The sequence below is a fragment of the Gambusia affinis genome, linkage group LG20, assembly GCF_019740435.1.
Source record: "Gambusia affinis linkage group LG20, SWU_Gaff_1.0, whole genome shotgun sequence".
Taxonomy (NCBI): Eukaryota; Metazoa; Chordata; class Actinopteri; order Cyprinodontiformes; family Poeciliidae; genus Gambusia; species Gambusia affinis.
Window position 1 is genome coordinate 2489851 of NC_057887.1, and position 14781 is coordinate 2504631.

A 14781-nucleotide genomic window follows, 5' to 3' on the forward strand; every position below is an offset into this window, starting at 1 on the left:
TGTGTGTGTGTGTGTGTGCGCGCGCGCGTGTGTATAGACATGTAGCAGGCATTCATGGCGGCGGTGATGAATCTCTAGAAAGTTGGATAAACCGTGACCTCCAGGCGGTAATTAGGGCCGATCATTTGCCAAAACAGCCGCCACTAAAAACAAATATCAATTAGATCTCCGGAGAAGGACTGATTGCTCCATTTTCATGCCATGCAGGGTCGAGGTACTCCACGAATAAAATAAAAATCCAAGGACCTGGAGCAGCAGAGCGCTCACAGAGAGAGAAAGAGGTGGGAGGGTTTCCTTTAACTTGGGTCAAAAAGTGGAGGCCGGAGAAATGCTCCAGATTCACGTGTGGAGTCGCTTCAGCTCAGTCACAAATGAAAGCAAAAACAATAAAACGTGTGAAAGCCGGCCTACATTTAAAGAATGAACACGTTCAGTTTTAATCCGGAATATCGTCACCTTAATATAATCAGATTTTTGGGGGGGTTTTTTTGCCAAAAGTGATTCCCTCCATTTCCCTAAATCATTTTTATGCAATAAAAAGGGGTGATTTTGTACAAAAATCTAAAAAAACAAATCACTTTTGACAAAAAAATAAATAAATAAAAAATGCCTGCAGGCATTAACATATTTGTTAAGAGTAAACTAGAAGGACTTTCAAAAACATCATCCATTAGCTACAGCCACGTATCCATGGAAACCAGCAGGCGAGGCCTCTGGTCATGTGACTAGAGCTCGCCACTAAAACATATTGATTAGAAATTAGCGCCACAACAAACACCAGATTAAACATATTTTCTGCAGAGCAACTGGAGCCTGCCCAGCTCGGCTGTAACGTCACTTCCTGATCAGAACCAAATCAAACACACCTGCATTATTAGCAACCCAAATCGTCATTTGGTTGCCATGGAAAATATGGCATGCCGGCTTGTTAGAAGAAATTTAAAAAGTTGTTTCAGCACCAATCTAACTTTTTATAATAAAGCAGGTGATGAAAACTGACCCAATAAGGGAAATTATTTCAATTAATCATAATTTAACTGATTTAGTTGAGTTAGAGCAATTCACTTATTTGTCTGAATTTAGCTCATTTGTACTCAGAGATGCTGATTAAAATGTTTTATGGCTCAAATTCTAACTGTTTGTTTTTGACAGTGTAGAAGCTGAATTACACCTTCCTGTCTCTATTTTGGGAGGCTACACCTTCTACACCTTCTGAAGGGGGGTGTAATGATCCATAAGCCCCCCTCCCCTGACGAAAGGAAAGGAGGGGGGGGGGGGGGGAGATGGTGTAAATTCAAGAAAGCCTTTATAGTCTCCAGGGCGACCGCGCATGTGGGAAAGATGAAGCAAAACGGAAAGTTTCTCCATCAATTTTCTGTTTAATGTCAGCGCTGAAGAAAGAGAGAGAGAGAGAGAGAGAGAGAGAGAGAGAGAGAGAGTGAGAGAGAGTGAGAGAGAGTAAGAGCTCGTCGCTCTGACATAAATTCGCTATTATACAGCAGCTTCACGCAGACGCACTTCCAGAGGATCCGGCGCTCTGTACACACGCGGGGAAAATCCCTGCGTGGAGAAATTCAGCGAGGAGCTCGCGCGTAAGTAAGCAGAGCGCCGTTTGAGCTCGAGCGTTTTAGATGCGCCGTTGTAGTTTGGATACATGCGGAATTTGAGGAAGATAAAAAAAAAAAAAAAAAAAAAAAAAGTTATTTATTGTGCAAGTTGTCCAGGAGGCGGGCTCTTATTAAATCGACATGAATTATGGACAACATCTAGTTTCTGGTAGCAAACCTTTCACGTCAACATTTCAGGGACATTGAAGTACAAATGTCTAGATGACGTTCTTATGCAGTTTGATGTTAATACAACTAAGTTTGTCAGTTGTCTGAAGGAACTTGGTTGCATGACGAATGACTCCCATTAGTGTGTTATGCTGCAGGTAGAGACCTGCCACACACACACACACACACCCACACACACACACACACACACACACACACACACACACACACACACACACACACACACACACACACACACACACACACACACACCTTGTGGTCTTTGGTTGGCAGAAGTTGTCTGGTTTCAGATAGTGTGATAAAGTGGAATTAGAGTCAGAATGTGTGTAATAAACCTCTACTGGATCAGAAGGTTCACTCCACTTTGTCATTGATGTGCCACTAAATCTTAATCTAGTTAACAAAAAACAATTAAGTAAGTAAAATTCATTCAGACATTTTGTTATTTACCTACAAATTTAATTTCTAAATATATATATATATATATATATATATATATATATATATATATATATATATATATATATATATATATATATATATATATATATATATATATAACTGTTTAATTAATTTTTATTGATTTTCTTTTTACTCCATCTAGATTGACTTTGATCAAATTTGATGAAACTGGAAAATTTATTTTGCTTAAATTTATATTAGCTAATTTTTAAGTAATTCTATTTCATTACATCTAATTTATTTCATTGTGATTTTATATCACTTACATTTATGTGGATTTATTTTATTTTATGTAAGTGTAATTTAATAAATAAAATATTTTTTATTTATCTTTAGTGCATGCTAAACTGTTTAAAATCGCTTAGCATCAAATTAGATAAACGTGACTTAAAAGTGTTATACATTTAGAAAAACCCAGGCATGAGTAGAGACTGTGTTAGATTACTCCACTCTGTAAAATATATTTGTTCAGATTTTTACTCCAAATTGGGTTACCTATAATGCAGCATTACTCAGTCAAGTCATAGATTATAATAAAGTCATTTTTGGGTTCAGCCCAATATTTATTTATTTATGTATTTATTTATTCATTTTCTAGTTATGTACAATGAAGTGAATTAATATGTCCCATAAAACCAAGCGGTCAGATTTTCTTTCCAGACTTTCTAACCTTCCTCTCGTCTTTGACATGTCAGCTGTTACGTTGTGTAAATTTGATCAGCACAGAGAAAACGTAACAGATCTGAGCGACATTTGCTTGTTTCCTGGGGAGCGTGGGATATTTCAAAAATATTTGAGCCCAAAGTTTCAGGTTTTGTTTTTATTTGCAGCGATCACAATAAAGACACAATCCGCCTCGATGTTACAGTCAGAAGTTTCCTGAAGTTGTTCATGCTCCAGGACTTCACTTCTCCGTCGTTTTATTGGAGGAGTCGGTTTCTCACAGAGCCGAATGATCGGCTGGAGGAGGTCAGCTGACCTCCTGACCCCTCGGCCCCTCCTGTTCCTGCAGGGCTTTTTTTCTCCCCTTTTCTTTCTTTCTCTTTTTTTGTTTTTTTTTCTAAACACATTCCCACTCTTTTCAACACTCCTCTCCGGACCCTCGGCTCTCGGGGGTTTCTCCACTCAAGTGGGACGTATTTTAATGGATCTTTGGAGCTCGACAAGAAAAACACCGAGCTCGCTTTTCATTTCCACCGTCCCGTCACGTCGAGCGTGCAAGCGTGGTGCACGTGCACACGGGAAGTGATGCAAATCCAACCGAGCCGAGGTTGAGGTTGGCACATGTTGGGGGGGGGGACGCGCCGCGTGGTGCTGCAGCGTGTCCAGCAGTTGGTAGAGTTAATCCCGTCATTTGCGTGCGTAATATCAACACACGAGTTCACAAGTTGTCTGAATATAAACTCACATATCAGCTGTACACAGTGAGAGCAGCACAGCAGGGAGCCGCAGTATGGCTGTTTATGTTGAAACGGTTCTGATAATTAAAGCTTCCACCTGTAGGGAAATACATGGTGGAGCTTTCATCAGCTTTTATATATATATATATATATATATATATATATATATATTTGTGTGTGTGTGTGAGACAGACTAATTTGTTGCCTCATGTCACCATATCATCATTATTTCCATTTTAAAGTTATTAACCAGTTGTTTGTTGTTTCACCAGCAAACATACACTTACAGTAAAGACATATTTGTCTCGTCCAACATGGATTTCCACAGCAAGGTTTCCCAAAAAACACACTGAAGGAGGGGGGCGTTGGACTCTGGTTTGTGTTGAATTTGGGTTGATGACATCACAAGAGGCGCACCAATCGAGATCGGTCAGCCAGTATTTGTAAAAACCTCTGAAGGAGCGATTTGACTGAAGTGAGTATTTGAATAAACAGAGCACGACAAATAAAAATAAGCAAACGCTGAAGAACTCTGACTTGTTGCCTTGTGTGATGTCATCACGCAGAAGCTCGTTTTCCAGAGCGCAGACGCTGACGACGTCAAGGTAGCGAAGCGAACCAGAAACGACTGCGGCGTGTTGCTCCGCAGGTGACGAACTGCATGTGAAGTAAGTTTAAGTGATTGCATCAAAGCGTCTGGGGAGGCAGCTTTAAAGCTGCCTGGATATGTTGCTGGTGTGTGTTATCGCTCATTCCTGACTGTTCTGTATCCCCTGACCCGGTGTGAGCCTCTCTGCCGGGATGATCCGAAATAGCTGCACAGAGAGAGAGAGGAAAAGGTCATGTTGTTTTTGTGTCCAGTCCACTACTGACTTCATCACGTCTGCTCCTGTCGTCACCGAGGCCAAATTGTTGCTTGTTGCAGCTGATGTTTACAATGTGGAAAGGAAAGCTGTCTGAAGCGTTTGTGCCATCACAAACAGCCAGAACGCACAGACATCTACTGCTGGTGTTGGATAGTTTAGGAGGTGTTGGGGTTGGTGGGGTGGGGGGGTCCCTAATGAGACCCTCTGTTGGAAATTCTGGCTATTAAACATCTATCAGACAGTATCTGGTGCAGGCAGGATGGCTGCCCTCCACCGAGGGCCTCCTGGGGGAGACCACTCTCCATTTGGACCTCATTTTAAACCAACATGTTTCCCCTTGATTCTAAATTGTGTGTGTATGTTTGTTTTTTTTAAATGCGCTCCTACACATTTAAAAAAAAGTTTGTTTAGACCAGCTGGTTTCAGTAAACAGTGGGGTAACAGTCAGTCGGTGGATGGTGAACAGAGGTGAAGACGAAGCGGAGCGAGGTCAGAGACAACCGATCCGAGTTTATTACGTTATTAACCGGCAGAGAAAATCTGCAATAATAAAACATGAGCTAAAAGATCTCACCTGCTAACGAACAGGCTGGAGTTGATCTGAAATAGATGATTCCTTGAATCGCCATTATTCAAAACACAATTGTTATTATTATCATTAGTTTTTTTTTTGTTTTTTTTTATCTTTGCACATAACCAAGTCTGTTAAGTTGATTTGACCAGCCTGTACCTGGTTACTGCTGGAGACAAATGGCCTCCCACTCTGACGGATGAGCAACTTCTGACAGTTACACTTAAATTGTGAACCCCTCCAGCCTGATCCCAGTCTGCCTGGTTTTCTTTAAAAACACTTCCATGTGCTAGTTTTCAAATTTCTCTGAAATCCAATCAGCAACTTTGTACATTTTGAGGTGTATATTGATGTATTATAGGTGTCCGCTCTGTTGTACATAACATCAGTTAAACATGCACAAACAACTGTTACAAAATGTTGACTGGAAATAAGTGTTATTCCATTATCTTGGCGCCCCAAGCGGCACAGCGCCCACATATAGCGCGTACCCATTTTTTGCACCACTGTCCTCACTTCCAGCTGAAGGTTTCTGTAAGATGAATTTGCTGCAAAAACACAAGTAGCTTTGGTCTAGCTTTTACTGAAACTATCGTAACACACTTGAAACAAGAAGAAACTGACATACAAGTGACTTTTCAGCAAGATATCCGAACAGCTTATTTTACTTTCTCTTATTACAAGAGATTGTCACAGGTACCTTTTCATTAATGGGAATTATCATTTCAATCATAATCATTTTAAAATTTGTGGAAATGAAATCCTAAAAAAAGCAGAATAATACAGCAGAGTGTACTCAAAATAACCCTGGTTAGCTGAATTATGCCTTCTGTGATGTCATCAGCCTTTTTGTTTTTAAGAACGGTGAGTTTTGTCTTGACCGAGTGAATGTGTTACATCAAAACAGCAAAACAAATGGAAAAACTAACTGTGTCCGTGGCACGCCGTTCTGTGGGTGGCAGGCCACATCCAAAGTGGAGTACAGAGCAGTCCGGCTGGTAGCTTTAAAAAACAACCACACCAACAATAGCAGAGGAGGGAAGAAACTGCCCGGTGTCTGGCTGGGGTATGAGGCTGGGAGGCAGCCACCGACCCGCCTCGCTCTGGCACTGGACAGGGAAGGAAGGCAGCAAAGAGGTAGAGAGAGAGCGAGAGAGAGAGAGAGAGAGAGTGAGAAGGGAAAAGGAGGAAGAAGTGAAATAAGGGAGGGGAAGGTGGAAAGTGTCAGTCAGGAACGCTTCATTGCTTGAGGACAATCCGCGTGCAGGATCAGTCTGTTTCAAGAGCAATCAGTCAATCCGCATTAATTACCCCCCACCCCTTTTCCACCCTTCCTCCTCCTCCCCCCACTGGCACACCGACGAGAAGGAGGCTGAGGAGGAGGAGGTGGGTGGGGGTGTGGTGTTATGCTTTCTCTCTCATCCACACACCCATCCCCCACCTTTTTTTTTTCCTGCTTCTTTTAGGTGAAAAGGAACCAATAAAAATCAAGCAACAAAAGCCTTTTTCTTGTCACTAAATAAATTAAATGCAGATTTCTGTTTTAAGTGGCAGCCCCCCCCCCCCCTCCTTCGCCCCCCTCCATCCTTCCCCTTTCTCTCCACCCTTCCTCTTTTGTGAGCTGCGGAACAGGATTCTTTATTGTCCCCCGGTCATTAGTGCTGTGGACAACACTGTTATAGGGGGAGAGAACTGGGAAAGCGAGTCATTTTATAATAAACGTGGTCCACGTTTCACTGGTGTGGGCTGATGGGCCAGTCAGGATTTCCCCAACAGTGGCTCCTGCTGGAATTATTCTATATATATATCCATTTTTTTAATTAGATTTTTTTTTACATAAAAATACACATTGTTTTTAAACAATATAATATTATTTTCAAAGAAAAAAAAAAAGAAGCTAAACCTGCAACTCTTGGGAAGTTGCGTCAACGAGCATAGAGACCGAACAAATTCAGCCCCGTTTAAACAGAGACGCGTTTGTGTCCCTGAAAATGATGTGGAAAAAATGAACTAGAATTACAGTGTGTCAGTGCTCTGTTTACCTTTTAAAACATTGCCTTTGCACACTGTGGAAGGTTTTGCAAACAGACGCTACAAACAGGATGTGTGTGCGTGTGTGCGTGTGTGTGTGTGTGTGTGCGTGTGTGTGTGATGGCAGAAAAGAAGCTTGGACATGCAGGCCGCTACGACACCATAGCAAATATCCTCTAGCTTTGTCCTTATTTGATTTTAATAGTATCAATTAACTCTCCGTGCATTCAGTTTTATAAGCCGTAGATGAGCTGCGGAGCCCAGCTTGTGCTCGGGGGCCGAGGGGCCGGGGGGCCAGGAGGTCCGCAGCGCTGCAGAGAGCCTGTATTTTAATGTAAATGGACGTAAGCTGGAACAGGCCGGGTGTGTGCTTTATGAGGTGCATGCTCCGTGTTGTCAGTTCTGGACAAGTTCAGCTAAAATAGCAGGCAGGCGGCGGGATCTGCTCTAACGCTGCGCCGTTAAAACAAACCGGGGGAAGGACAAATAAACCGGTGAGAGAATTAGCGAACAGTTTTTTTGGGTAGAGAGTGGTTTTGTTGTTGTTGTGGCTTAACAGATAAATTGCAGAGATAAAATTCCAAAATTCACTTTTTTATTTTTTGTTTTGCCTTATTTAAATTCTGAGATAAATAAATCAACCAGCTTCTAACTATGCTGTTTGTTGACACAGTAAATCTTGGTAAATTGACTATGATGGAGTGTAAAATCGAATGTATGAACTCAGCATTCAGTTTGCACAGTTCGGTTATCTTGGTGCATTAAACGTCACCAGATTTTACACGGTGACAAAATCCATATCAAGTTTGACTTCCGCGTTAGTGCTGCTGCTAATAGTCTTAGCTTGATGAGGACTCGAATTGTTGTTCCAGCACAGCAGCCTTTAGCTCCGGCTCTGTTTGTGACCGTTTATAACTTTTATGAAGTTGATACTAACATGTAGAAACAGCCTGACTGTTCTCTGCTGTAAACCGCCCACTGAAAAATATCTATAGGTAAATTCAGGATTTTGTTTTTGAGGAAAGCTAACATGATAGAGTGTAAACAATTTAAAATATATATTTTAAATAAATATGTATAATTAAAACTTAATTAAGTACATGTGCTAAAATGTACTTAATTTTAGCACCACCCCCCCACAAAACTCCTTCTTGGCTTATTACTGTTTCTGCAATGCAGCTATATTGTTATAAATACACATAAAATCAAACACATCAGATCTAGTCAACTACAATTAGGCTATTAAGCTACAGTAGGGGGGAAAAATAAGTCATTTTAGGCTATCACTAAAGTTCAGGTCGTGAGCCGTTGTAAGCCATTTATCATTTAGTTTATTATTCCAACTCACCGACTATTTAAGCTCCCGTGTGGCCTAAACTCGGATATTTCCACTTATTGAATCACCGGCAATAAAAAAAGAAGAGGGAGAGAGAGAAACAAAGAACAAAAAGAAGAGATTTGTTTTCGTCGCGAGCGCACGTGAGAGTTTGGACGCGGATCTAAATTTCTGTATTTTCGGCACTAAAGAGAAAATCTTACTATTTCCCCCGCTGTCTCCCTTTACCGACAACAAAAACAAAAACAACAACAAATGACTTTCTTCCTCTATTTGTTGTGGGGGAAAAAATCCCCTTAATTCTCGGCAGAGCCATCGCTGTTTTCCTGGTTTTCCTCCACTCTCTGGAGTTGTTTCTGCTGTGTTGCGCGGATCTAGCCTCCACGTTTAATACAACGTGTAATTTCCCCCCTTTTTCTGCCGTCTTCCCTTTGATTTAGTCACTCTTGACTCTCCTTTTGCTCTGGGGCCAACGGGGTTCGCCGTGCGGAGGGAGGTGGAGGGCGCCTTGAAACCGCCCCTCCTTATCTCCTTTCATCGTTCGGCGCTGGGGGCGCCTTGAAACCGCAGGGGCAGTAATTGCTTTTTTCAGGCAGCCCAGTGCGGACTGGCCAACAGCCAATCAGAGCCTTGTTTACACTCGCTGATTGACAGCGTGCTGGCAACTCGCCAGCCAATGAGGAGTCTCGCTGGGCCGAACAACCCCGGAGTTTTAACCCTTTGCCTGGACGGATATAAACAAAAAAAAAAAAAGAAAAAAAAAAGAAAAAAAAGCTGCACTGGAATATTAGCCCGTAGCAGCTCATATATTTCGACATGGAAGCACACACACAAGCCCATATCCTTCCACTTTTAATTGGCTAAATTAGTGAACCATGCGCTGGGCTAACCCGGAGGACAGTAACGCTTTCAAATTATGCACTGATTCAATTTGTCCTGTGTGACTGTGTGTGTGTTTGTGTGTGTGAAAGAGAGCGAGCGAGAGAGGGGAAGTGGGGGAAGCAAGAGACAGGTAAATATATGGAATTTAAATGTACAGTTGTCTATTTCTTTAGCCTTCTGCGTGTAACACATAAACCTCCCCAACATGTGGCTACATTAAGCCAAATGTTTTGTTTGGGATTAAACTTTTGGGGTGACTCCAAAAAGTTTTCAGAGGACAGAGGGCAAAGCAAAATTGAAAGCTGTAGCAGAATTCCAGATTAATTTAATTAAAAGTATCTCACAGTGAACGAAAACATAATGACACAAACATACATAACTGTAAATAAACGCATGTAACTATATTTTTAATAAGTAAACATGTTATACATTGATTCGAGATTTCTCCTTTGTTAACTTCCCTTTTAGAAAATAAAAGTTATGAATATAAGAGGCCTGAAAGTAGCAAACTGAGTTGATCGTTTATATTTAAAAAATGTTTAAACTTTAATACACTTAAATTGCATCATTTGCTCCAAATGCCCCAAGCATTACGAGCATTGCAGGTCATAAAACAGTCTTATTTCATAATAATAAGTCTGCACTGAAGAAAAAGTCCGGCCAATACGCTGATAAAACAAACTGGCCAAATATAAACAATAAAATTGATGAAAGCACTTGCACACACCTTTTCAGTGTAAATCTCAATCAGCGGTTACGGTTAGAAATTATGTAAGATTAAAAGCTTTATTTTGATAGTTTAGTTAATTTCCTTCTAGTTTTTGAAATGTACTCACTCAAATAGAAAAAAAAAAATTTAACAGATTTTTGCATGTAAATTTTTTATTACTTGGTTTGTGATTATAATATAAAATTCTATAGGCATAATTAGGAACTTTTAATATATTTTCTAATGAGCTTCCATGTAAACCGTTTCCCTGGCAACAAGAGCTTGGATGGCAAATGGTATATCGTCCAGTTGTTTCGGACATCTCAGTACATATTACATGAGGAAATGGCTTCCAATGCGGGTTAAGTGAGTTCTGGTTGCAAGTTGGAACATCAGTGCTGTTGTTTGTTTCGGTACATTTAACAATGTACGCCTGTAACAATGTCTATTCATTGTACATGTTTAAGCTAATGTATGTTACAGTTTACTATGCCTGCTTCCGGTTTACTGCTCTACAACCTCAAATGTTCAACATTATTGTGAATTCCTGCATTAGGTGGCATTCCTGTTGTACTTATAATTGAAAAGTCAGAATATTGAACTTTTATTGACAAAAAGAACGCACCAAGAGTACAGCTTGCTAGCAAACTTGACGTTATCATTAGCACAAATCTAGTGCTAACAAGGCGGAAGCTTTCTAAACAACCACACAACGCTGCACACGATGAATGAAATAAAAAATTAACTGAACCACAGTTATTGGTTAAATTCTTGGCGATATGTTTGCTTTTTAGGATTTATTACCAAGATAAAGTGACCAATGTAAGCACTTAGTTGTCGTTAAAAGTAATACGTAGGCCTAAATAACGTATTGGTTATATTTAATGCCGTCCGAACGTTATATTCATGTTGCACCACATGACTTTTGTCCTCTACAATTATTCATAAGTTCAGACACGGTTGATAATCCACCAAAAACATTAAAGTGGAATTCATGTTCACACAACAACTTCAACAGAAGCTTTCATCTCAATATGTGATCGTTGTCGACCCAAGTCACGCAGTAGCTAGCTTAAAAATGTTTGTCAAGAGTTCAGTTTGTGTTGGTTGTCACATGTTTAAGTACGAGTTCAAAACGCAGTCATGGAATGAACAGTCTGTTTCTGCTCCTGCTATTACGCTCTTTAAAGTAAATGTCTAATTTCCCTTGATTTTTACTGCTCATTTACAGAAAATATGACTGAATAATTTAGAACAATTTTTTTTTAAAATTCAGAAACTTTAATGTCTCTCGTTGGGAAAAAAAGGGTAAAAGCTTGTAATTAAAACAAATGCCGTTTTTCACCGAGACTCATTTGATAAACTGAAGCTTAAAGCCGCGTGACCGCCAGTGTCGGCAAATCAAAATGAAAAATAAATATTGCGCTTGTTGTGATGTAATACGTACAAAGTTTTAGACTCGCGCACAGTGAGCACTCCGCATAAACACACACAAATTACTGTGACCTATTCAAATTTAGATCGTTTTAACGACCCATATAATATCCTACAAAATTCCCTCTTTACGGGCAGAGCACACATATTGTGTTTAATCAGGGCACACGCGTGCAGGGGGGGCTCAAATCAAACGTAAAAAGTAGATTTCCCCAAAGGAGCATCAGTGGAAATAAAACGATCACATCACCGCCGACACGCCACAAAAATAACGACCCGGGCCCAATCAGAGCCCACTTGGAGCTCCGCTGCAGCGGGATCCCGCGGAATGAGAGCTGGATGCTGTTTTTCGCAGACTCGCGCCGGCTCCTCTCCGCTCTGTGTGTGACAGGCAGCGCCGAGCTGTGCCGCTTGTCTCCTCGCATTTGCTCCAGCACGCAGCGCGCCGAGGGTTGCAAATCAAACGCCCGCCGTTTCGCTCCGCGGCTCCGGAGGCTCCCTCATTGGCTCCCGGCAGCAGCCAATAGCAGCCTGTGTTTACCGTCGGAAGGGAGGGTAGCGGTGGTGGTAGTAGTGCTTCTCTCTGTGTGCGTGCGTGTGTGTGTGTGTGTGTGTGTGTGTGTGTGTGTGAGAGAGAGTGTGTGTGTGGGTGTGTGCGTGTGTGTGTGTGTGTGTGCGTGCGTAAAGGGTTGCGGGGGAGGAGGAGCGCCTCACGGGCACGCTTTCACATTGTCGTCCTCAAACCAATAGGCCTGCGCGTCCACTCCTCCCCGCGCACACACCCCTTCAACCTCCTCCACCCCTCTCCACCCTCCTCCTCCTCCTCCTCCTCCTCCTCCTCCTCCCGGCGTGTCTGAGTCTCCGGCTGCATGAACGAGCCCCGATTCACTACAAGCCTGAACTTCTATGATGCGTCTCTCCCATACCTCAGCTGAGCGCACACACCAGCGCAGTCTGCAGAGGCAGCGGCGTTAGGATGTAATCAATCCCACATGTTTCATCTGGGCGACTCGGGGATTTTCACTTTGAATATTTTTCTACTTTTTTTTCTTTCTTTCTTTTCTCCTTTCATTTTTCGCCCTCATCGCCGAGCAACGGATCTAAGTTAGCAGTAAGTCGTCAAATGATTTCATTACACTTTCTGTCGTACGTGCGGCGAATATCGCGTTTAGTTCGCTTCTTCCGCGGAGAGCGGACTGTTACCTTAAATTAGCCGTCTTTAAAATTAGGCTTCACCTTTCTAAGGAAGGCTGAGGGGGAAATGACGCCTTTACAGTAAAACAGAACTGGAGACTGGAAGATGCGGGCTGGTGGGGAGAAGCGGGATAAAAACAGTCGACTGTCTTTATTCCGATTCACCCAGACGACAGACAGCAGTGTTTTAAAGCGTTCATCCCGTATATTAACCACCCTCTCCTGACCAGTGTGCAGCAGCAGCACTTAGCTGTGTGTGTGTGTCTGTGTGTCTGTGCTCGCGCGCGCGCGTGTGTCACTTTTTGTTTTGATCTCTCCTCAAGGCACAAATTACCTGCAGTTTCTCTAAATCATTTATAGCCCACCACGCCAGAGCTTGAATTTAAAATGTAAATTCAGTCTTTTCGTATAGTTTCCTGTGATGTGTGTGTCAGTGAGGGTATGCGTGTGTGTGTGTGTGTGTGTGTGTGTGTGTGTGTGTGTGTGTGTGTGTGTGTGCGCGCGTGTGTGTGTGTGAAGACTGCAGTGCTCCCTCGGCTTTTAAGCGCTGAGGAAAACGCCGGGGCTGTCTTCGGCTGCAGCCCGGGTTCGCCTCTCCCCGCTCCGGACTGGCCTCTTGCTTTTCTCACCCGGTGCGTCACTTCTGCTTTGGACTTTATTTTATTAAAAAAATTGTCAAATGCAGCAGGATACTCTCACCACGCCACCCCACACACGCATGCACACACACATACACACACACACACACACACACACACACACACACACACACACACACACACACACACACACACACACACACACACACACACACACATCTCCGAAAACCCGAGCTAATTCAATAATTTAAAGCTTTTTTTAAATATATATTTAATTTAAATATATTGACCTGTGTGTGCAAAGGTCAATATATTTATGGTTTAATGTTCCTATTAAAAACAATAAAAATAAAAAGAGAGCACAAAGAGGCTCTCTGTTTTTTTTTTTTTGTTTTTGTTTTTTTTTTTTGCCCGAAACCGCAACTGCACGAGATCTGTCAGCCACAATCCTTTGCAGATTTTCTGTCTTTTGTGCAAAGTTCATGTAATGTCGCCTTGACCAGCAGTGGGTTACTTTAGTCTGACGATAGTTTGACCTCTTTCCCTGTCTCTTTGTGTGTCTGATGGTAGGAAGTCCTGAAGCCTTTCCACGTTGGCTGCCTTTAAAACGCGCACCGCAACAGCTCCAATTTTTTCTTTCTTTCTTTCTTTCTTTCTTTCTTTCTTTCTTTCTTTCTTTCTTTCTTTCTTTCTTTCTTTCTTTCTTTCTTTCTTTCTTTCTTTCTTTCTTTCTTTCTTTCTTTCTTTCTTTCTTTCTTTCTTTCTTTCTTTCTTTCTTTCTTTCTTTCTTTCCTTCTTTCCTCCTTTCCTTCTTTCCTCCTTTCCTTCTTTCCTCCTTTCCTTCCTTCTTTTAAATCTTGCTCGTACCGTTCCTGTTTGCGTGGATTTAGAGTCGGAGATTGTTGTTGGACGCGGGGGCCCTGAGTGGCTTCTCTGTTGACGTGGAATGTAAACACCCTGAGACGTGTGTTTATGGGCCGAAAATGTAAAAAACCTATAGACAAACGTCAGAGAGGAGAGTGGTGTGTGATTGATGCCCCCGCGGAGAAGGGCCATTGTTTCTCACAGCCTTAGGGCCCCGGAGAAAGAAGAGTGAGGAGCCCATTTTGCGTTCATCTCCACCACCACCACCTCCACCACTCACCCCCTCCATCCCACACACACACTTCTTTTTTTTTTTTTTTTTTTTTTACCCTTTTATTTCTCCCAGCGCTGCCGACCAGATATGCACCGCAGAACTAACGCTAGGCTCTCAAACAAAAAGGAAATTTAATAATTTAAGTGCGCTCTGAATTCGGGAAAAGACGCTTGGATGTATATTTATACGTTGTACGTCAGGGTTTTTACGCACAAGGCGCGCACATTCATGAAAGCTGGATCTGTTAGCTCCAATGAACTGTGGTCAATTTTCCTCTTAAAATAAATAAATAAATAAATAAGTTAGTAATAGTTAACGTGTGTTTGTGAAAGACAGCGTGTGTGTGTGTGTGTGTGTGTGTGT

The 14781-nt window shown here is 41.9% G+C and overlaps 1 protein-coding gene across 7 annotated transcripts in view; it reads left to right on the plus strand.

The window, feature by feature from the left end:
* Positions 1 to 14781, plus strand: part of bahcc1b (BAH domain and coiled-coil containing 1b) — an 87331-nt gene that overhangs the window by 6603 nt on the left and 65947 nt on the right. For 2 of the 7 annotated variants that reach the window (XM_044103611.1, XM_044103618.1), the window contains exon 1: positions 10328 to 10419. The exons of 1 other annotated variant lie outside the window; for it this stretch is intronic. The gene's annotated coding sequence lies outside the window, so the exon portion shown is untranslated. Of the gene's footprint in view, positions 1 to 3872; positions 4134 to 4224; positions 4327 to 10327; positions 10481 to 12374; positions 12599 to 14781 lie in introns of those variants that run through there. 4 more of the 7 variants (XM_044103615.1, XM_044103617.1, XM_044103614.1 and 1 more) reach the window with 4 other exon arrangements.